This window comes from Condylostylus longicornis, unplaced genomic scaffold (assembly GCF_029603195.1).
Source record: "Condylostylus longicornis isolate FDR11 unplaced genomic scaffold, ASM2960319v2 ptg000003l, whole genome shotgun sequence".
Lineage (NCBI taxonomy): Eukaryota > Metazoa > Arthropoda > Insecta > Diptera > Dolichopodidae > Condylostylus > Condylostylus longicornis.
In genome coordinates, this window is record NW_026577972.1 from 1217570 (window position 1) to 1242008 (window position 24439).

The 24439-nt window shown below is 25.2% G+C and overlaps 1 protein-coding gene across 9 annotated transcripts in view; it reads right to left on the reverse strand.

The window, feature by feature from the left end:
- The window catches only part of LOC129606238 (putative mediator of RNA polymerase II transcription subunit 24), a 40791-nt gene extending 16595 nt beyond the window's left edge, over positions 1-24196 (reverse strand). For 2 of the 9 annotated variants that reach the window (XM_055516480.1, XM_055516436.1), the window contains exons 1-2: positions 23314-23443; positions 21136-21294 (exon numbers count right to left, since the gene is read on the reverse strand). The gene's annotated coding sequence lies outside the window, so the exon portion shown is untranslated. Of the gene's footprint in view, positions 1-21135; positions 21295-22866; positions 22949-23028; positions 23085-23313; positions 23444-24091 lie in introns of those variants that run through there. The other 7 variants (XM_055516488.1, XM_055516454.1, XM_055516471.1 and 4 more) reach the window with 7 other exon arrangements.
- Between the last annotated feature and the right edge of the window lie 243 nt (positions 24197-24439).

A 24439-nucleotide genomic window follows, 5' to 3' on the forward strand; every position in this document is an offset into this window, starting at 1 on the left:
AAATAAATACAATTATATAGTACGTATACATATAATTATACGTATTTATGCTATATATATATATATATATACAAAATACATATGTATATATATAGCAATGCGTATATATATAATTATTAAAAACAATATAATAAAAATGTTTTAATCGATCCTAGTCTATATACTGAATTCGTAAACCCTGTACTACATCGCATGAAAATTTTGGTAAGAAAACTGCAGTTTTTGAAATATGTATTAAATATTAACCTTTAGAGTTATGTGAAGACTTGTACTTACTATAGCCACCCGAACAAGTACCAGTCACTACATTAAAACTTTATATTATATTACAAGATAAGATGAGGATGGATATACATATATATATAAAATTTAATTGAATTTAAAAAAATTTCTTATAGGAAATATATTCTTATTTCTTTTGAAAATTAGCATAATTTCTAATGTTTTTGAATATTGCCGTAATATTTTTCCAAACAAATTTCATTTCATATTTGGAATTTCATACTTATAGCTCCAAAATTAAGTCATAAGTCAAGAAAAAAAAATTGTTTTTGCTAACGAAGAACAGGGGGGAAAAAATTATGTAAGAGCTAAACATACGCCACCCTTTCGACGCATAAATACGCTTTACTTTGATTGTATTTTAATAAAATTTGATAACATCAATTGTCGCTACAGAGAAGAAATCCGTAGATGTTTAATAAATAGTTATAAACAAAACAGTTAATAAAAATTAAAGAAAAACAAATTTTTACATATGTATGTAATTTTACGTTAGTACACTTGTTTGATTAGTTTAATTTTGGAAATATGTAAATAGAATTTATCACAATTTCATAATGTTTACTTACATTACATTATTAATCTATTTACACACGCACGTGTAAACAGATGATTTAAAAAAATTGACAGCGATGAAATAGGATTTTAGATTTTTTAACGCGTTCGGTCAAATTTACAGCAGTACATTCGACGATTCCAACTGAATTTTTACATTTTGCCACAGAAAATCGCTCCTGCTCTGTTTTCACATTAAAGTTAATATTTATAATTTTTACAATACATTATGAAAATTTTTATATACGTTAAACTAAAATTGGATTGCTTTTTGAAATGCTATACTCTATACTAAAAACGAGTTTAAAAAATAGAAAAAAAAAACAGAAATGCACACAAAAATTAATTATAGATAATAATATTTATCAAATAAAACGGTTCGAAAAAATTTTAACATGATTTTGTATTTTTGATAACATTGATGACTGATGAATCATCTACTAATAATAACACACATACGTTATTGTTTAATTTTTCTTTTATCAAAATTTAAAAAAAAAAAAATTTTTGAAAAGTGCTTAATAATTTCACTCTGTCCGTGAACATGTTTTCAAAACTTCTACACTCTTCAAGATTTAAAACTGAAATTTCATGTATACACAGATCTTTACTAGCAACCTATTTCCGTAGAAGAAAATTTTTAATCTAAAAGTTATAAGTCCCAAAAAAACTAAAAATTCATTGTAGCGAAACTATAATCATTTTGCAAATTTTGCAAACGCTGAAAAGTAGTGCCTGACTTTTTCTACTGCGGTATACTGTGAAACGCTGAAAACAAAATGGCCGTTAAAATTTAGGGTTATCTGAAACTGTTTTTTTCTAAATATGATTTCAGATAACGCTAAACGGTTTTTGATTTCGTTTGATATATTTTTTCTTCTAGACCGCAGGTTGTAGGAGTCTGAAATTTTAGCAGCTGTTAGATATTAATAAACGGATTATTTCGTTAGAAGAAATATTTTTCCCTCCATCCCATCTCAAATTTATACCTCAAGAAATTTGTTAAATTCGATTTTTCGGCATCATATATTTCTGAAACTGAAAGTTTTTCCAAATTTCTATTAATGCATAAATCTAACTTTAAATCATATGCCATCAAAAAATAAAAAAACTTTTTCTTAACTCATGCTATAAACTCTTGTATTCGAGCAGCATGTTAACACTCTTTTAATTTTTTTTTGCCTCATAAATTGTTTATAAAAGAGTCATTGGTTTGACAGAGCTTTATATTATTATCTTTCAAATTTTTTTAACTATATTGTATAAATCTTTATATTTTATCTTTAATTTAATCAATTATATTTTATAGAACATGAAAATAATAAAACCAATATAAAATCGAATATCAGTAGTACAATGTAAAACAAATAATTTCAAAAATTCAATAAAACAGGTGTTTATACATCGTTCAGCTGAATTTTGTAGTGGAATTGTATAAAAGTGCTGAATTGTGTAAATTTGATTATACGTTCTCCTGTACTGGGAAAAATTTAATAAAATTACATGAAAAATTAAGGCCCCTAATTTTGAAAATATGCACTTATATAATATTATATTCTTTTCTAATTCAAAAAATTTCAGTAATTTTGAACAATGTATACTATAAATAAATTCCGCCTATAAATGATAATTGTTGAATTGTATATTAATACACACATTATAATTTGTAAATTTAATACTATAGAAAAAAACGTCTTTGAAAGCAATAATATCAAAGCAACTTCAAAATTACATTACTCAATTAGATTTGCATGAGAAATAGATGTATTTATGTATATTCATAATTGACATTGAAATAAGATGTGAACTGTGTAATTACCCAACTCAGCGGTCATAATTTAACTGATGATTATGTACTTTAATGTTTTAACTGCATATTTTTAAATTAATAATAATGTGGTAATGAAAATCCTTTTACTTTTTAGTTTTACAAAATATACTTAAATTAAATGATCAACAATATTAATGCACATATTAACGACCTAAAAACAGTTTGTAAGTTCTATAATTGCAAAATTAGTGTGTCAATTTACAATTTAGCTTAAAAGTTGTCATTGCTGAATTGTGTTTCAATACAATATCATTTCATGTATCACTTATATATAATTCATGGTATTTGAATAATGTTACGTTCATTATTTTTAAAGGAAAAAAATAACGGAAACTATTGCGCAATTTTTAATTATAATAGATTATAATAATACGCTTGATAAAACCAAGAATACAAAAAGCCCTAGATACAATAAAATCAATATGTGCATTGAAATTTATTTTACGTTACTATCCAGAATAACTCCTAAATTTTTAAACTCATTGATTAATTTTGTAATTGAGGATAATAGGATTTAAAGATCTATGAAGTGTTAATACTTTACATTTCTTTTTATTTACATGAAACCAATTTATTTCACACCAAGTAGAGAAATTATTAATATCGTCCTGTAACGAAAGGCAATCACTAATATTTTTAATAGAAGCAAATAATTTGGTGTCATAGACATTAATTTTAAAACTCCAGCCGAGACATTCGTGCATTTTAAACAATAGATTTGGCCGCAAAATAAATTACAATGTACAAATAAATCATTAACAATTAATGCATGATTACGTATATTTTTTGTAATGACGTGTATATTTTTGGGTAAACGGCGGCCACAAATTCTTTATAACGTTTTCATTAAAAGAATCACACGCAAGTTCTTTCATTGATCTAAAAACTTCCGACGGTTTCCTATTAGCTATATGTTCATTATGTAAAAGATTCTATACGTCTAATTTCGGAAATGGAAAAATATATTTTATTTAATTTTAATTTTGTTAAATTTTGATTCGACAATAGCTCTACTAATTTAAGAAATTTATTTTTTTTACAAACTGCTTAAATTTGTAGGAATTTTTTTAAATGTCTAAGCGCGGTGACGTTCCGGAAAAGAAGAACAAGCCTGGCTTAAATTCCTTCTAATTAAAATTAGAAAAACCTAAGTGAGGAAGTTGAAAATGTCAGTTAACATTATGATTGTCCCACATATAGGAAATTTTAAAAATTTTACAAAATTTATACCAGTGTTTCAACATTTTATCAGTGGCGTAATCACAACAGTGCCATTGTGATTAAAATTTATAATGAATAAATTTCTTAAAATTTAATGAATTGATAATGAATTTGTTATAAAATTTATAATATCAATTATAGTAAATTTCATTTTTGTTCAATTATATATTTTTTATATAGTTAGCGCATTAAACATGAAACTTTATTGTAATTTGTTACGTAAGTTGAAATTTTCTCGCAAACAAAATGTAAAAAAAAACCATTTTTAATTGAATTTATTCAGGAAAACTATATTATTCGAGAAATACTGAAAAGCTCCACGTGTTCGAGAAGATTCTCAATTAAATTTTTTAATAAATCATTTTCATGTTTTAAATTTACAAAAAATAAAGTAATTGTTCAAGTTTTAGGGTACATGATGAAGTTCTATATATACGACCTTTCAATTATAATTCATAAGCTGTATTGTTCATTGATTCCGCGATTTGTAAATTGGCAAAAAGTTAGAAGCACATAAGTACGCTCGTCAGTAAAACTACTAAAACACCCATTCAATTTGTTATATTATGTAATTTCTGAAAACAAATTAAAAACATCAAATATTATTTTAAAAATTTTTAAGAAATATTTTCTTTTGAAAAATTATTTTACTATTTTCAAAGAAAAAAATCTGATGTGATCAGCGCATAACCGATCGCAATAATTATTGTCTAGTTAATTGAGAGTGTTGCAGAAGATTATGAAAATGCGTATTATAAACTTCTTAATAATTTTAAGGACACTAGTAAGCTTTTAGTTAACACTCCTCGAAAAATATACATTTGGCACTTGATACAGTTTCACTTTGTGCCTAATATTAAATTTGTCAAATATTAAATTTAAATATATTCCATCAATTAAGTCCGTACCGAAATGTAAAATCGGCCCCCAATTCGGTTTCCCAGCCCTGATCTTTAAAAATATAATTTATTTATATATGTAAGAAAAGTCCGGTACTTTTAACTTAAACAGGCTGTAGCTCCAAAACGAGTACATCTGCACCCCTCCCTACAACCCATGCACCAATTTTCTGCTAGAAATTGATCAAAGAATCATCCCTGAAATTATTTGTCACATAATGCGAAACATCCTGTATATCTACTTATCATTGCAAAATATATTTCGTATTTTCGAATTGAAAATTCCAATAATTGTACAACATTTACTGCAATTTGGCATTCTCAAACAGAATTTCGATTTTAAAATCGGTCGCATACCTTAATTTTAATCGTGTTCTTCCTTAACTTTTTTTATTGTTTTCAATGAAAGTATAACAATTACATAAATTGTTTATGCAATCTTCATTATTCAGAGTAAATTTTATGTATGTATACAATCACAAACAGTAAGTTTTGTTGTCTTTTTTAATTGCTTTTGTGTCTCTATTCTATAGAAATAATTCTCTCTTCTTTTTCAACATGGAAACAAAATTAATTAATTATTTGATTTTAGCTTTTTTGTTTCTGTTTTATAACTATAGGAAAAAGATTATGTCAAAAAATAAGTAAATAAAATTAAACTAATAAAAAAAAGTAGAGTAAACTTAACAGCTATTTAAAAATTTATGACTAATTCCAGGTATAGCATTAAAAATTCAATTATTATAGTATACAATTAGTTATATAGTAAAATAGTACAATACAATATACGTTAAATATTAAAACTCTATAATTGACTTTATAGTTGCAATAATACAATACTAATACACAATTAAGCAATTATTATTTGTAAGCTGAGTTGTGTACATATTAATTGTACTCTATGAGTAAACTAGTATTATACTCTTGGGTTTAATATATGATTTTGCTTAATATATAGAATGCATCATGCTTCTCCTTAAATTCTATAATATAGTATCACAGTTTTGTTCAATTCAATTCAAATAAATATGTTCATTGCTGAATTAAGCAATTTTTAACTAAAGCTGAATGAGGAGTAAAGTTTTTGGATTTATATGTATACACTGCGTTTATTCCCGCGCTGCAAAATATAATCTTCGCACGTCAAGAATAATGTAGTTAGCTATTTGAGAAAACATTTAATTTAAACATTCATGATTTAAGATTTAAAATTTAAAGAAATAAGGGTAAGAGAATAATCTCTTTTTTAAGATTTAAAATATAAGCAAGAAAAAATAGAGTTGACCATGTCAACTCTGTGATATCCGTACGAATTTATTATCATATGTGCGGGGAAATATACAATAGCTGACTATGGGACAGACTATGACTTTAAATTGCCCTACTACCATATTAATTTATACAAAATTTCAGTACAGTGATTTCAATATTTTCTTGGATATGGTCAAACTACTGTTGAAGTTTTATGGCAGCTACCCGAAACAGTACCTACCGTAACGATCATATCCAATTTAAATAGGGATCTGGCATTTACTATAAATCATTTGTAAAAATTTGGTGAATTTAGCTCTATTAATATTTGAGTTATCGTGGCGGATGGACAGACGAATCTAAATCGACTCAGAATTCGACTCTGGTCAAAAACTTAAATCTACATCTCGGACCATTATTTCTTAGTGTTACAAACCTATCTGGGACCCACCGCTTTCTAGGCGGACGCTCTACCAGCTGGTATCAATGTGAAGAACATTTCGTCGGCAATTTCTTCTTACCTCTGCAGCTCAGTTGGTAGAGCGTCCGCCTAGAAACGGTAGATCACTGGTTCGAGTCCAGTTCGAAAAGAAAATTTTTTAATTTTTCTGCCTTTAACTCATTCCTTTGATTACGTCATCCATCAATTCTGCAGTTGTATGAGGAAATTTCCATTAAGTTAATAAAATTATTGATTTTTTATTATTGATAATTTTAAATTTCTCATAACAGATCGTTGGTTGACTGTATATGTATACGACTGTATTGTATAACATTCCAATTAGATAACTATGTATATATGCGATAAATAAACAAAAGTTACTTAGGAGGTTATTCGTTTTAATTCAATTTTTAAAATGAATTTTGACTTTTTTTTGTTTTTTTCATGGAATTTTTGTAAATTGAATTTTATAAATTAGTCATAATAGACGATTTAGCAGAATTTTGTCTAAAAAAAATTGAATATGTATAATTAAAAAAATTGAGAATAATTTTAAATTTTCTAGAAATTATTAAATACAATGATATATAGTACTTCAAACTCACTTGTGTAAAGCGGGAACTTAAAATTTAACTTTCAAAACCGTGCGTCTATATTTCATATTAAAAATGACAACCGCGAGTTTTCAGTAATATGATTAAGGATATTTCAGTAACATTATTAGACGTTTTTTTTCCGGTAATGTTTTAATAACCGGCCCAAAATTTAATAAGTTAATATTAAGCCCGTAAATTTGATTTTTTTCTTGTACAAGTTTTTGAAGGAACAATACAAATGAAATTTTTATAAAAATAAATGAATACAAAAGCGAAGAAAAATTAACCTTTAAACTAATTATAGGTTTGTAGACTATGAATTTAAATATTATGGTACTTATTATAAACACTAATCTTACAATTACAGTAACATTATTGTTTATGCAGATTTGATAAATTTTGCAATAAATTAATTAATATCATTTTTGCAGTTAAAAAAGTATTATGTGCCGTATTATAACTCTTCGAATTATGTTAAGGAATCCCGACATCGGAATTGTAACAATACCGTGTCGAGACACAATTCAACAATTGGAATTTATAAGCTGAATTTTACATTAATGTAGTACTCGTATAATTACAATTCCGATGTAGGGGGATATAAATAAATTTTTACAAGTCATGCATTATTTCAATGACAATGGCATGTACAATGCATAAATTTTAAAAAATTTAAATGTTTTAATATTTTTAATATTTTTTTTTGAAATTTTTATAAAATTTTATATTAATCATTTTTAGTATACAATTTTTTTAAATTTATTTTTACAGAGAACGATTTATTTGCCAACTGTATCCATAAAACAATAAAAAGAAAAAAAAAACAATAAAAACGAGAAAAGAAAGATCAATATCGCGATGCAGTATTATGTCATGTGGTATTTTAGTGTAAAAGAAAACAAGCAAAAAATAAAAGATGATTCGTATATACATATATGTATATGTCACATGATTCTTTATGTCAGTTATTAAATATGAGTAAATAACAAAATTGAGTTTGACTTTAGGGTTTATTTATTTCGTCCTTAACAACGGCTATAAATAACAAAATATTGAATCTATGTAAATTATGTATTATGCAATGACCCGTACGAACGTATGTCCGAAGGGTATACTAAATTTGCCTTACCGTTTGTAACGCTAAGTGTATGTTTTTGATCAGCGTCGAATTCTGAGTCGATTTAGCTTTGGCTAAATCTCAGAAACTATAGAAGCTGTGGTATTGTAATTTCACACAAGTACATATATAAGTAGAGCAGATGTGTTTGTTTGAAGTCGTTTAAATTGCTTGGCTCTTTAAGTAAGCTGCCATACAACTTCAAAAGTTATTTGGCTTTACTTCAGAAACTACAAACGCTGTGATACTGAAATTTCACGTAAGCGAATATATTAATAAAACCAATTTGTTTGATAAAATTAGTTGAAATTGCTTGGTTCTTTCTGGGAGCTGCCATACAACTTCAATAATAGTTTGGCCATATCTTAGAAAATATTGAAAAAACAGTACTGAAATCTTTCATAAATTAATATGGTAATACGGCAACTTAAAGTCATAGTCTGTCCCATAGTCAATTATGGCATATTTATTCGCACATAGGATAACAAATTCGTACGGGTATCACAGAGTTGACACGGTCAATTCTTTTTTTTTTCTCGTTTAATTTATAAAATGCAAATACGGTATTTTAATGAAATTCAATTGTTGGTATCTTATGAAATACAATTGTTGATTGCGTATTATATTGAAATAAAAATAATCCTTAACTTACTTACACACGGATTATAGTGTGATACTTTCTTTTATTTCACAATTTTTAAAATGACAGTTGTGTTAATTCTGAGTTCCGAATCATTTTGTTTTGATTAAATGTCAGCATATTAAATTGTAATTTCAAAGTATATGCAAAATAACTTACAGTTAAATGGCGTGTTATGAACTATTCTTTTTATATTTTATATAGTGAGCATTCGTGTAAAAAATATTAGATTATCGCGAAGGGAAGACCTAGGTCATTTAGGCCCGTTGTGGTACAGAAAAAAATTTAAGAAAATATAAAATGAAATATTTGCAATAAAATAATTCTCATGTCGTAGGAAAAGTCTTTTAGTAACTCTGTTTTACATAAACATATGACAAAATCTGCGATTTAATCTAAGTCTGATGGAAGTTGTATATATGTGTACCCTGTTTTGATATCAGAATTTATTTGACACTGAAAATAACAAAAATTGCTCGCTAAATTTCATCAGGCTTACTGTTAGATTTGTTTTTAAAAGTAAAATGTTGACAATTAATTTTTTTGTGAAAGTTTGAAGAAGCGATCAGCTGAATTCTATTTTTTGGATAAACTTTTCGTAGCAAAATTATTGAATTTTGGCATTAAGTCTAAGGTATTTCAATCTGATATTTAAACAGTTATCTCAGGTTTTATCATAAATTTGATCTTAGATTTTTGTCGTATATTTAGCCAGGACTATATTAGGACGAGACTTTGTTGAACCTTTAATAAGTGATATTATAATAGCCGTATAATTGTGCCTTATAAAATTAGTGTGAATATTACATATTTCAATTAAAAAAAATAATATTGCTAATTATATATATATATATATATATATACATATATATATATAAGGTTCCAGTTAAATTTTTATAAAAGATTATCATACACATATACATATTATTCATTATTTATATAATATTATAAGTATGTACTCTTTTTCTTATGAATGTGATAAATAATTTTTTTTTAAATTTTATATTACATATAGAAAATTCTATATTACATATAGAAAATATATGTCATAACGTAATTATATGAAATTTAAGAAGAAAAAATTTAAATAACTGAGAATACACAAGTGTGTATGTATTTGATAAAAAGTTTCATCATTAATATTAAGAATTTTTTTTTATATTTAAAATGCAAATAAAATACAATTATATGTATAGCATAAGGAATAGCTTTGTGTCAATAGCGTGCATTTGTTTAGCTGAAAATAATTAGTACTATAATAAATAATTAGCAATAATAATCTGCGACTTCAAAAATACAATAATACAATATTAATAAATAATTCAATACATAGCAAATAATAGGTTGAATTGTTTACAAAATAACAACAATTTTACAACAATTTTGAAGTCACGGCGAATAAAATAATATGAAAACGAGAAAAAATATAATTGGTTGTGTCAACTCTGTGATACCCGTATGAATTTGCTATCCTATGTGCGAATAAATATGTCATAGCTGACTATGGAACACACTATGACTTATGCAAAATATCAGTACTGTGTTTTCAATATCTTCTGAGGTGTGGTCAAACTACTATTAAAGCTGTATGGCAGCTACCAGAAAGAGCCAAGCATCTTCTAACAAACTTTATCAAGCACATTGGCCGTACTAATATATTCGCTTGTGTGAAATTTGAATATCACAGATTTGATAGTTTCTGAGATATAGCCAAATAACTTTTGAAATTGTATGGCAGGTGCCAGAAAGAGCCTAACTATACTAATATATATTTACTTGTGCGAAATTGCAATATCAAAGCTTTCATAGTTGTTAAGATATAGTCAAATAAATTTTGAAGTTGTGTGGCAGCTACCCGAACCAGTACCCAATTTAAATAGGCAACTCAGAATTCGACGCTGACCAAAAACATACACTTGAGTCTACATCTCAGACTATTATTTCTTAGCGTTACAAATGGTAGGGCAAATTAACGTTCGTACGGGTATAAACAGCGTGTCATTTGAGGCATTACTTAAAAAGTAATTAAGGAAATAAAGCAAAAAAAAGAAAAAAATGTCAAATTTTAAAATGCTCTACTCAATTTTTTTCAATAATTTGAAAGATTTTGAGTTGGTCTTCAAATTATCTCTTAATAATTTTTTTGTGCGATGTCCCGTTTCCGAGATAATTTGGTTCTAAGTTTTATCAATTAGTTCACCGTAAGCTATGCATTGCATAAATAAAGCATGTTGCAAGAACAAATTTTAATGAAGAAACTGTAAAATAAAATATTTTACGGAGAGTAGATACCATCCCAAATTAACAAATTACGTGGAATACAAAAATTAGGGGTAGTGCTTCGAAAAAGCACAATACTAGATTCAGTTTGCAAAAGATTTATACTAAAAAGACAAATTGTAAGCTTTTTTTTTAGAAAACTCACCCATATTATTCTACAATCGAATGAAAACAGGTAGCCTGTTAAAAACCCTAGGAGCTAAAATATCATAGAAGAGATATTACTAATTACCAATACAATATGTAGTTGTTTATAATTTTTTTACTATCGAAGAGCCTAAACTTCTCATTTTAAGCTCTTTTATAACAAAAATAACTAATGGAAATTTCTTTATACAACTGCAGAACAGATGGATTACGTTATCAAAGGAACGAGTAAAGGAAAAAAAATTTATTAAAAAATTTTCTCCTCGAGCTGAACTCGAGCCTACCGCTTTTTAGGCGAACTCTCTATCATTTTTGTGATTGTTTGTTTCAAATAGAGTGTTGCATGTAGCATTTTAAATTATGGATTTTTTATTTTTATTTTAATCTTGTTTAAATTTAATTTGAAACACCACTTCCAATGAATGTACGTATACACTTATCGGTAATACATTTTATAAAGTATGAGTTAATATGCTTACGCTCCATTTTTTACAAATTGCTTTATTAATATAACTCAATACTTCACTTATAATATTGCATTTTCACTACTTGATTTGAAATAAGCTCAGACTAAAACTGCACTTTTGAACTTATAAGCGTCAAGACAGTTTGTACTATAATATAACAATATATGAAATTTTAGACTTATATCTCTTTTATTGCTTTTGTATATTCCAATGTTTTTATCTGACTTTTATGAAACGTATAATAAAATATTAGGAAATTAATTTTATTTCATTTTGCTATTTTTCATACAATCTTGTTTTTACAATAATTTGTTTCTCTCTTGTCTACACAACTCTTATTAAAATCCATTATACATATATAGCTACTTCTCAGGTGTCGAAAAGTATGGGTACTTCTGGAAGGGCTAGAGACATGGGACAAAAGGCATTACATAGAGTTTTTCCTCTACGGTCCCATTAATTTCACCCACCCTCCCCTTCACCCCCTTCCAAGATGCTTTGTGACCGCTTTTTGCAAAATGGTACCACACTTTATAGGGGAAATTTTTATTTACTTTTGGTGGCATAAATATTGTATATAAATTAATTTTTGGTGTGAGTTACAACAAAAAGTGAACACTTTCTTAAGAAAACTGTTAAGAGTTAAGAAAATCTACATTGTTTTATTATAAGTATGTACGCACTCATTTAGTTATGTATTTTTTTCACGATCTGCTACAAAATGTATTAGTAAGCAAAACATAAGTGTCAATTTTATTGCATGTTGGACAAAATTTAATAAGAAATTGCTATTTTATTGCATTAAACTTTTACAAATAGGGTATTTTCAAAAAAAAAATTTAGGACGGAAACTCGCTGATATTGATTTGTAAGGGTAAAGCTTTTTTAATTTCATTTTAAATAAGAATAAGAAAATAAAATTATCAATAAAAAAAATTCATCTAACACATCGCATTTTTCGGGGTTCGAACCTGAAACTTTTTGCATAGAAATCGTATGAAATACGCATCACCCTATTATATACGTTAGTATATTTTAGTAGCGAATTATTTTATGCGTATACAGTAATTGATCACTTAAAGTGCTTATTGTCAAAGGTAATTTACGACTTTATGCGACATAACTCAAAGAGAGGTTCTAAAATAAATTACTCAAAAGATATTTGATCTCAAAGGAACTAATTATTTGTTTAATTATGTACATACTTTTTTGTAATTATTTAAAAGGACTTTTCTTATTTTAAGTTTTATCTTATTATTTATTAGGAAAAAAGCATATCTATATGTATATTACGGTTGTATTTTTGAAGAAAGTAAACTTAAAATATCTCACACAGAATGGAACGCAATTTCAAAACTACAGACATAACTTGCAATGCAAGCACACACCACTAGTTTCTTAATAGAAGTGGAATATTTTGAGAATAGTTGAAGTGGCAAGCCAACGATAACTAACGGCTTGTAACGAGTCGATTTACTTATAAATTAGATATGCTTTGCACGTAACAATATGATGAACAATTTGGTGGCAATTTTTTTATACCTCTGTAGCTCAGTTGGTACACAATCTCCTTAGAAAGCGTTAAGTCACTGGTTCGAGTCGAGCGGTAAGTCCAGTTCAAAAAGAAAAATTTTTTAATAAATTTTTCTGCTTAAACTCATTCCTTTAAATATTTAATCCATCTGTTCTGCAGTTGTATGAAGAAATTTCTATTAGTTATGTTTGTCATAAAAGAGCTTAAAATGACAAATGCAGTCCTTGGAAGGGGGGGGGGGATTAAATTAAAAAAAAATTATGTTAAGGTTATAATTTAAAAAAAACGCTGAACCAATTATTCTGACCGAATGAAAAACAGTTTGAGTGTTTTGAAATAAAACAAGTGCCTAATATACAATTTTTTTGAAAATTTCAAAAAATAAGGTAATTTATGTGTGTACTATATTTTTAATTATATATTTTTGTGCAAGTAACAGAGGTTAAATTCTGATAATGTAAGTATGATTCGAACATTTAAAACCATATTCCATTTTGCTATTCAACAAAGTATAATATGCAGATTTTAAAATTTCTATTAAGTAATAAAATAAAAAATAAAAGAAATAAAAGAATTGTCTTAACACACCGTTAAAATATTTTTTTGGTTACTAGAACGTTCAGACCAACTAAACCAATTATCTATAACTAAACTTAAGTATTTGCATTTGGTGACTGACTCAATATAAAAACGTAAGTTGTCACACGAAGCAATGTAATTCAATGATAAAATGTTACAATCAGAACTTAGAAAAATTGGAAATCTTTTACAATTTGGAGTGTGATATTTAAAATCATAACTTAAAATCTTGAAATTTTAAAAAATCATACTATGAATCAACTAAAGAATGATCGCTAATACATACGTACTTACCCATATGTATGTTATATAAAAGCGTTCGTTTCATTGGAACAAAAATAGAGTATGTGCATATATAGGCGTACATATTTGTACCCTATATGATTGCAATTTTAAACTCAGGGAAACAACATTTCTGCCTACAATTTTTTTTTTCTTTAACATACTTAAGTATTAAAAATTTCTTAAAAAATGAGAAATTCCATAACTAAATTACATAATGATTTGGTTATTCATCATTATTAATACATGGATAAATTTGAATAGCAATATTGAAAGGTTGTTAAATTAAGAAAAAAAAAAACAGAAAATGTTAAAAATGTTGAAGATGTTACTTTTATAATTTATTGTGCTTATGCATAAGTATGTATATATACATATGTATATAATAATTTATCATAATAATAATAAATGATGATGATATCGCAAGTTATTGAATACTTGTATATTACAAAATTAGAAAATTATGTAGGTATGCCATAAATTTATTCACAGAAAAAAAAAAAAATTTTTTTGAATGAGATATCATAGTTATTTTTAATAAATAATACACGATAATTAAAAAAAAATTCTCACACTTAAAAACTATACAAACTCAAAAATATAAATGAATCATAAGATCACTCTAACAAAAATAAAGTTGGATCAAACCAATGGTTTGTATTGTAGCACTTTTCAACAAGTGCGGTCTTTGAAATAAAGCAAAAATAAATTTAATGAAGGATTAACATAATGCTCGATTTTAAGGGTTACTGTTAGCTTTCAGCGTTTATGCAAATTTGAAAAAGTTTTTGGTTTCGGAAATAAAGGAATTTCGGAAAACGGGTTTTAGATAACGGTAAATTTTAACGGCCATTTTGTTTTTTAAAATTTGATTTCACAAAATTTGAAAAATGCTTATATTTTCATTGCAATATGTACTTAAATTATACCATTTTCGACGGGTTATAAGGGGGTGTAACTTTTAGAGGGGGGGAGATCGATGAGTTTTAGTTTTCTCTCTTTAAGAATGTAGAAGTTTTGTAAACAGACACACGGACAGACGGACGGACGGACAGAGTGAAGCTGATAAGCACTTTTTTCAAAATTTTTTGGAAAAGTGCTAAAAATGTAGGCACATAAGAATTTTATATACATACATACATATATATTTTTTAAGTTTGTGTCTATTAAAAATTATCCTTGGCTTGAAAATTGCAGTAATAAAAATATTTGTATATAATTTAGCTTATAAACTGTAATCGTTGAATTATGTAATTATATCGCTTTGCTGCAATTTTTAAGTCGCACTATATTTATTTAAAATTATAAATTACTTTATAAATAAATTAATTTTTAAATTTTATTATCCTTGTCTCAGTTTAAAGTTAACCCCTTCCCCATTGACCAAACAATTATGCTTTCTATTTAATCTTTTCTTAAATTAGTAACATTTTATTTAAAAAATTTCGATACTAGATAGTAAAAAAACTGAAATAATTTTAACTGTTATTTTAGTGTTAAAAGAAAAAATGAATAAAAAAAATACACAATCGCACACAATTGTAATAAAAAATTTCGTTGCGTTTTACGTGAATTGTGGCGTTTGCATAATTTTTTTTTTTAGCACTTTTCCAAAAAAAAATTTGGAACTTTTACTAAAATCACTTTTGAAAAAAAGTGGTTATTGGTTTCACTCGGTCTGTACGTACGTCTGTCCGTGTGACTGTTTAGAAAGCTTCTACAACCTTGAAGATAGAAAGGTGGAATTGAATAGTTCCGTACTGGAAGCATATTTCTGTAGAAAACAATTTTTCCTCCATTAAAAGTTATAGACCCCAAAAACCTTAAAAAAAACATTTTTTCAATATTTATTGCAGCGAAACCATAAACATTTTTTAAATTATACAAACGCAGAAATGTAGGAGCTGGCTTCTTTTACCCCGTCATAACATGTTTGAATTTTAACAAACAAAATGGCCGTTAAAATTTACCGTTATCTAAAACTCATTTTTTCCAAATTTTTGATGCTCTTTTTTTCTAGACATCAAGTGGTAGGAGTTTGAAATTTTATTAGCATTTAGATACTAATTAACAGTTCACTTCGTTGGCAGAAAATCTTTTTCCACCTCCACCCGCTATCAAGTTATCCCCTCTCCAAAACTGTAAACTCATGCAATTAACCCTTGAGTTCGAGCATTATGTCAAAGCCTCTTTGAATTTTTTTTTTATATTATTGATTGAGATTGCATACTCATCCTAAATTAATGCAATTTTTGAAATATATTCGTATATTGTGAATGAAAATAATTTTAATAATGTAATATAAAGATTATTCTTAAAAGCAGGAATTTTGTTGTTGAAGGGAAAAGTGCTACATTACAAACCATTGGTTTGATCGAAGTTTACTTTTTGTTCATTTTCTTCATTTTTTTTCAAACGACTCTACACTTATGTGCACAATTAAAATTTTTATATTTGTTCCAAAGTGATAAAAAAACAAATATCTTTTTTATTTTCTTTTTCAAAATTTTCTTTTCATATTTTTTTTCTCTTATATCATTTAAGTCTTGCTGACGAAATTTGAAATTTAAGCCTAAATATGCACTTGACATCAGAAGAAAGTAAATGCCTTTGTAATAAAAAGAAACCAAATAGCAGAGGGCTCCTATGTATAAATAACTAAACTAAATTTTCAATCTGCTTTATTCAGAAATAAAAATTTATAGATTTATAGCATATGCATGTAAGGGAACAAGTCGTCGCATCCATAATAATAATGAATTTTAAATATTATAATAAATTTACAAATTATATGGAAAAGTGTGAATTAATATACTACTGAATAATGTATCCATGTATTCTGTATATATTGCAGAAAATGTATCATTTGATTATCAAAATAAAAAAAAACTGATGTCTTCAGCACCTAACCGACCGTAATGTACTTGTCTAGATTAGTAAAAGTATTCCAGAAGATTATGAAAGTGCGTTGTAAACACTTCTTTACAATTTTAAGGACACTAATAAGCTTTTAGTTAACAAACTTAGAAAAATGTGAATTTGGCTCTTAGGAGAGTTTCATTTTGTGCCGTACGAATTATACGAAAAGTTCGTCAGTAACTTCTGGTTACAACCAGAACGCAAATATTAAATTTGAAGAAATTCCATTCATCCATTTCGTAGATAAGGTAAAAAATGTAAACTCGGCCTCCAGATCAGTTTCCGAGCCCTGATCTTTCCAAAAAAAATTATAAATTCATTGTTTTCGAGCAAACCTCAAATTTAAATATTAAATTTGAATAAAATCAGTTGATTATTTCTCTTTATATACGCAAAAATGTATATTTGGCCCGTATTAAACGTTCAACTGCTGACACCTTATTTCTTCCAAAAGTTAGGAAGTTTTGCGTACGGTCGAATGAAGCTCTTGTCTGAAATTTCAAGTAGATCTTTCTTTATTCTAATTTTTATACAGTTTTTATTTATCTTTTTTTGCCTTTATGCCTAAAGTTGTTATTGAATTATATTGAATTGTTGTTTTGAGTTTTAGCACTTTTCCAAAATTTTTTTTGAAAAGTGCTTATTAGTTTCACTCTGTCCGTACGTCCGTCCGTCTTTCGCTGTGTCTGTTTACAAAATTTCTGCGCTCTTGACAATAGAAAGCTGAAATTTTCTATGTACATAGATCTTTACTAGAAACGTAGAAGAAAATTTCCATCTATCTTCCTTTCTCTAAAAGTTATAACCCCCTAAAACCCTAAAAATGGCATTTTTTAACTATTTGTTGCAGAGAAACCATAAGAATTTTTTAAATTTTGCAAACGCAGAAATAAAGTGTCTCCCATCTTCTACAACGGCGTACTATATTTGAACTTTAAAAATACAAAATGGCCGTTAAAATTTCCCGTTATCTAAAATCCGTTTTATCCAAATTTTGGATGTTGTTTTTCTTCTAGACCACAGGTTGTAAAAGTCTGATAATTTAATAGCTTTTCGAGACACTAATAAATAGTTCATTTCGTTATAAGAAAATTTTTTCCCACCTCCATCCCCTCGAAATTTGTGAAATTTGAATTTTAGCACCTTATATTTCCGAAACCGCAAGCTTTTTCCAATTTTTATAAACGCAGAAAGCTAACGGTAAATTCCATGTCATTAAAAAATATAATTATTGTGTTTAGCTTACGCAATTAACTCTTAAAATCGAGCATTACGTTAACACGTCTTTAAACTTATTTTTGCTTTATTTAAAAGACTGTATCTTAATGTATGCAATCGTTAATGATATAATTTCGTATATGAATAAAAGTAATTTAAATAGTGTAGTAGGTCTAGATTGTTTTTAGAAGCAGTATTTTCACTTGTTGAAGAGAAAAGTGCTACAATACAAACCAGTGGTTTGACCCGATTTATTGTTATTATTTTTTAAATTAACATTTTTAGATTTTTAAGAATTTTATACTTTATAATTATATTAAGTTTTAGTTTAAGACTTATTTTTTAAATGCTTTGCAAAAAACTTAGGGAAATAAATGAAATTACAAAACATTTAATCTAAAAAATCGGTTAAATATTTTTTTCAAAAACAGATATAACAGGCCCACTAAAAAGTCCAGTTCCCGAGGAGTGATATATTCCAAAAGTGGATCAATCCGTGCCATAGTCTAAATAAATTTACATATAAAATTTCATCAAAACCTGTTCAGTCGAATTTGAAATACATGCGTGTACACACAAACCAATAAGCCGACAGGTTGCTAAAAATAGTTTATTTACACTTCCCTACCACGGAGAAGGTATGCAAAAATATCGATATATGCAATTCGGTCGGTAAAATTATTTGTGAATGTTTTTTGTATGAAAAATGTATGAAAAGTGCATTTTTCGTATGTTTTTAAATATATGTATTTAACACGTTTAACTGAGAGATAGAGGCAAATGTTTATGGGTTAACATTTAGATCTCAAACACAAAACAGTTTGAGATAGAGTAAAGTTCGATTTACGGAGATGTCCAAGTTAAAGAGATATTCGAGTTATAGAGAGATGTTCGAGTTAGATAGACTAAAATATATAAAAACATATTTCAAAATGCTATATAAACATAAATAATTCGTGTTAAAGAGAAGTTCGTCTTAAATAGAGTACGTGATAGCGAAGTTTGACTGTATATAATATTTAATTCCCAATTTTCAGCTTACGAGCTTTAATTACTGTAGTGTTATTGAAATTTTGAAGTTATGGATAAGGTATATGAAAAAGACGAATAATATGTTAAAATAAAAATGTTCCGATTCGTTCATTATGCATCATTCATATATAAAAATTTCATATATAAAAATTATATAATGCTGAATAATGCATTCCAAAGGGGGTATGTATTTATATTTTTTAATTAAGTTAAATAATATTTTTTTAATGTTGTATTGGGAGCACGCATGTACGGGAGTGAGAAATAAATTTGTTAGCAAGACCACTAAATATTAAATTTTTGCAGCACATGTATGTATGTACATATGGATATGCAAAGCCTTTAATTTTGAATATTAAGAATTATATTGTGCACGTATAAATGTGTATCAGACTATATAAAGCGTACGGTACATGTAATGGCAAAAATATATAGATATAACACGATAGGGTAAAAAAATTTTCAATTGCAATAATAATAATAATAATAATAATAATAATAACAATAATAATAATAATAATAATAAAAAATAATAATAATAATAATAATAATAATAATAATAATAATAATAATAATAATAATAATAATAATAATAATAATAATAATTATAATAATAATAATAATAATAACAATAATAATAATAATAATAAAAAATAATAATATTAATATTATGATAATAATAATAATAATAATAATAATAATAATAATAATAATAATAATAATAATAATAATAATAATAATAATAATATTAATATTATGATAATAATAATAATAATAATAATAATAATAATAATATTTTAATAACAATAGTAATAATAATAATAATATTATGATAATAATAATAATAATAATAATATGATTATAATAATAATAATAATAATAAAAAATAATAATAATAATAATAATAATAATAATAATAATAATAATAATAATAATAATAATAATAATAATAATAATAATAATAATGATAATAATAATAATATAATTATAATAATAATAATAATAATAATAATAATAATAATGATAATAGTAACAATAATAGTAATAATAATGATAATAATATTAATAATAATAATATTAATAATAATAATAACAATAATAATATTATGATAATAGTAATAATAATAATAATAATAATATTATGATAATAGTAATAATAATAATAATAATTATAATAATAATAATAATAACAATAATAATAATAATAACAATAATAATAATAATAATAAAAAATAACAATAATAATATTATGATAATAGTAGTAATAATAATAATAATATTATGATAATAGTAATAATAATAATAATAATAATAATAATAATAATAATAATAATAATAATAATAATAATAATAATAATAATAATGATAATAGTAACAATAATAGTAATAATAATGATAATAATAATAATAATAATAATAATAATAATAATAATAATAATAATAATAATAATAATAATAATAATATTAATAATAATAATAACAATAATAATATTATGATAATAGTAATAATAATAATAATAATAATAATAATAATAATAATAATAATAATAATAAAAATAATAATAATAATAATAATAATAATAAAAATAATAATAATAAAAATAATATTAATAATAATAACCTTAATGATAGTAATAAGAGCAATAATGATAACAAAAAAAAATATGTTAAGCTGAAATATGTAGTTACTTATTTTTGAAATTTTTTTGGCTAGGTGGCGCGGCGAAAGCAGCGTGAACTACCATAAGTATAATATAAAAATTTTTTTTTTTTAAATTTGTTATTTCTCATTTTTTTTTCGTTTAACATTATATGACTACTTATTTCCTATACTGATACCTACCTCTACCTGTATAACCAGTTTATGCTTGTTTTTTTTCTTTTATTTATTATTGATATTTTTGTTATTATTATTGTTTTTCATTTATTTCTTGAATTTTTTTTTGTTTTTTTTTTTTAATGATTTTATACTTCACTACTCTTGTGACTAACAGAATTGTCGCTATGCGATAAATGTAAAAACTTTGTTAACCAATAAAATAAATATATTTTATACATACAAATGTACGTATGTTTATTATAAATATGTACAGGGCTGGCGATAAGTTGTATTTGATTGCCATACATATCTAGTATATATGCAATTGAGAAGGATTAAGAGAAATTTTAAAGTTTTAAAAGTACTTAAATTCGAAAAAATGTTAAGAATTGTTTGTTGGAATAAATAATATGCCGGTAATTAGAAGGAACGAACAACATTACTATAACCAGTTAGTTTGCAATTTTGTAAAGATTAATATCACTAATAAAATTAATTTCATCATAAATAGAAAACGAATTACTATTAATTTTATTTTGGAGGTGCCGAACAACCAATAAATTAATTATTATATAAAAATCCCAAATAAAATTTAATTAACTGATGAGATATCCAATGAATGAATAAATTACAAAATTAATAAATTTTAATTAAAAATGCAGGATATTAAGAAATAAAATTAGAAATAAAATTTAAATTACATGTAAAATTTTCTTACTTCTAATTTTTATACGCCTAATTTCTACTTAAATACTTTTAGTATTATGAATTTTTATAAACTTATAACATAATTTGGTTTTGGGTTGTAGAGTTTTTCTATTAAGATAATTGCTATATAAACGACTTCATGACGTCTTTCAAAATGAAAGGAACTTAACAGAAAATATGAAAAAAAAAACACGTTTAAATAACGTTATTAGAATTTGCAAGTAAAAAAACTTATATAATATTTTATTTCATATTTAAATTATGTATGATGAAATTGTATGACACAGTTTTTCAAGCTCAATTTGTGTTGGTGTTTGAAAGGAAAGCTCAGTTTTGTGGGTTTCTGAGGATGATACCTTAATTTATTGGCGCCTCAAAAGGAAAGCCCAAACTAAACTTCATAAAGAAAGTCTTTTGCCTGCCCGCACATCCGTTATAAGCCTTTATAAAAATATCGCCTGCCCTGTTCTATATTTATATACACGTGTATAATTTTTTTTTTATTTGAAAAAAAAAAAAGATTATAAGTAAAAATTAATATTTGTCTTTTTTCTAGTAAATTTTCAAAAAAAAATTGCAAATCGAAATTTCTTTTCAATTCTCGAAAATATTTTGATTTCGAAATAAAAAAAAAAATAAAAAATTTTTTTTTTTTATCATTGATTGTGCATGATTTGTTTCATTGCTAAAATGTGAAGATTTCTTGAAAATTAAATTTAGGAAAAAAAGTTAATTTTTCAATTGTCCATCTGTCTATTTTTCATCTGTATTCTTTGATTTATTCATCTGTTTTTCATTTGATTTATTTTAGAATTTTTAGTTTAGTTTTTTGCATTTTTATTTATTTATCAAAAATTTTAATTAAAAACTTCTATCTTAAAATTGCAGTATTAAAAATAAGTTATTTATTTACAACATTCAGCTTATGACTTGTAATAGCTTAATTGTATATACTAAATATCATATTGCAATTTTGAAGTCATGCTGAATGTTAAAGGATTCTCCTGCTTTTTTATTTTTTTTATTTGTATCATTATTCGTATTTACATGTGATTCAGCTGATGAATTATAATTACTCAATTGTGTATAGTGACACAGTAAATATTATTGTAAATTTTATTTTGAATTTAAATTTCACTATAAATATTGGAAATAAACAAATATTAATATTATTGTTTACTATGATTATTTTTATTATTATTTTATTACCTAATTTTATATATTATTATTTAATAATTATTATTATTGTTTTAAAATGCGATTTCCTAATTTCAAAAAAAAAAATTTGAAAATTTGTTTAAAAAGAGAAGAAAAACCAAAACAAAAATTTTTATGTATTTTGGCACAAAATTTAAAAAAAATTATTTTCAAAAATTTCGTGTTTTTTTTTTTTTTTTTTGTTAAGTAACAAAATTTTTGCAAACACATTAAAAACAAAAATTATTTTTAATGTTTTTGGAATATCAGCTGTTTTTTTTTTTCAATACCACGCACTTTTTGACTTTAAAACCTTAAAAATGTTGAGAAGTAATTTACACGAATTTTTATTAAAAAATTTTATAAGACCTGGTGTATTTTTTTTTCTTATTTATTTTAAAAAATACACGTTTACACTTCGGGACATTACCTTAGACTAAAAAGAAAACCAAAATCAAATGAAAAAGTAAAGATGGTCGTTAACAAAAATGTTAACAAACAACTTGTTGTGTTGTGGTCAGGGGCCCCAACTCAAAAAGTATATAATATGTAGTAAGTAAATTCTGACAAAAAATATAAATATAAAGGTAGAGGTGTGTATAATTGCCTTTTTAATTGTAAAAACAAAACCAAAGTGGTAAACGGCAATAGCGGAAGATTTTCGCTGCTAACCCAGAAAAATAGCGGAACGGCAAACTCAAAAGTTTAGTATTTTGCATATAATGTCACAAACACGCAATTGGAAACAGATGATGTCAAAAAATAAATCGCTAGCGGTGAAATATGAATTTAGACTAAGGTGATTTCGCTTTATTCGGGGCTGTTTCATTTAAATATGTGTATTTTATATATGTGTATGAATTTTTTACAATTTATCTAAAATACATTTCTATAATTAAAAATACGTTTCTATAATTATGAAATAAATGCGGTTGAATTCATATGTATGCGGATCTAGGTAGTAAAAATGCAGTATTGCAATCCGTTTCTCTTTATTCATGTACTGTACAAACTTTGTAATTCTTGGTTATAGCTAAGTAAATGGGCGAAAGCAAAAGTAAATAGATCTACTTACTTTAGTATACGGTTGGGATCCCTGGTTCTGTTTAATATTTTTTTTTCTGTTGTTTTTTTTTTTAATTTTCCCAGTGCGATCTGGCACTTGGCAAAGTTAATATCTCTGTAATATAAAAAACAACAACAATTTTTTAAATGCAATGTAATAAGCAGCCAAAAGAGTAAAATATTAAATGTACTTATAGTAGATATTTGGTTGGCTTGAAGTATTATATAGAAAAGTAGTAACTAAAGTAAGGCAGTAAAGTAGTAAAAATAAAAATGAGCAACAAATATTTTTAAAGCTTTTATCCAGGAGTGCGGTTGACGTTTATTATAAAATAACAAGAGTAAATAAAATAGGTAA